The sequence below is a fragment of the Theobroma umbraticum genome, unplaced genomic scaffold (genome assembly GCF_002168275.2).
Source record: "Theobroma umbraticum cultivar Fairchild unplaced genomic scaffold, ASM216827v3 scaffold_182.0, whole genome shotgun sequence".
Taxonomy (NCBI): Eukaryota; Viridiplantae; Streptophyta; class Magnoliopsida; order Malvales; family Malvaceae; genus Theobroma; species Theobroma umbraticum.
Window position 1 is genome coordinate 407,996 of NW_018397291.1, and position 1,381 is coordinate 409,376.

At 38.0% G+C, this 1,381-nt stretch overlaps 1 pseudogene; it reads left to right on the forward strand.

Moving 5' to 3' along the window:
• The window catches only part of LOC149526211 (uncharacterized), a 2,607-nt pseudogene extending 1,594 nt beyond the window's left edge, over positions 1–1,013 (forward strand).
• The last annotated feature ends 368 nt before the right edge of the window (positions 1,014–1,381 follow it).

Consider the following 1,381-nt stretch of genomic DNA (forward strand, 5'->3'; position numbering starts at 1 on the left):
AAAGAGGATACGATTCCATATGGGTAATTATAGATCTGTTGACTAAGTCAGCACATTTTCTCCCAGTCAAGACAAAGTTTTGGGCAGCACAATATGCTCGAATTTACATTAACGAAATTGTTAGACTCCATGGCGTATCGGTGACCATTGTGTCCAATTAAGGACCACAATTTACTAGTTGATTTTGGAGGAGGTTACAAGATGAACTAGGGACCCGACTGGACTTTAGTACAGCATATCACCCTTAGACCGATGGCCAGTCTGAACGCACGATCCAAACATTGGAAGATATGTTAAGAGCAATCGTGTTGGATTTTGGAGTTTCTTGGAACTTATACTTGCCTTTGGCGGAATTTGCATACAATAATAATTACCAGGCGAGTATCAAGATGGCACCGTTTGAGGCACTATATGGGTGGAAGTGTAGGTCACCCATTGGATGGCTAGAAATTGGGGAATGGAAATTATTGGGGTCGAAGATGGTACAAGCGGCAGTGGAAGGAGTACAAATAATTCGAGAATGAATGTTGGTAGCTCAAAGTAGACAGAAATCATATGCTGACAATAGACGCAGGTCCTTGGAACTCGAAGTAGATCACTATGTATTTCTAAAAGTGTTGCCATTTAAAGGAATACAAAGATTTGGCAAGAAAGGGAAACTCAGTCCTCGATATATTGGCCCGTTTGAAATATTAGAACGTGAAGGTGCTGTTGCCTATCGATTAGCATTGCCATCGGGTTTTGAAGAGGTTAATCTAGTGTTTCATGTATCCATGCTCAGAAAATATGTTCGAGACCCTTCGCATGTGATACAACATGATATAGTACCATTGGAAGATGGGTTGAAGTACCAAGAGCAGCTTGTAGCAATATTGGACTGTCAAGTAAAAAGGCTTCGCTCTAAGGATATCGCCTTAGTGAAAGTGTTGTGGCGAAATCACTCAGTAGAGGAGGCGACTTGAGAGCTAGAAGAGGGAATGCGAGTGGCATATCCACATTTATTTAAGGGGTAAATGTACTGTTAAATGCCCCTACGTCGTTGTAATTCGAGGATAAATATATCTTAAGTGGGGGAGTTTGTAACATTCCACCCCCTTGGACATTAACCTAATGAAAATTATTTTGCTAATTAAGGTGATGACGTTGAAAGTAAACTAATATTTTAATAATATACAAATAAATAAATAATATTAAAATTTTACATTAAGTAACAGGATTGTATAATGTTGGAAGATGATTTTGAGGAGTTAAGTTTGGTCAAAGTGGGGGAGACTAAGAAGAATTTTAAAGAACGAAGTATTGTTGGCAATCCATGTGTACTATTAAATAGGGTAAAAACATAGATATATATTTAAATATTATGGACATAATTTTATGGAAT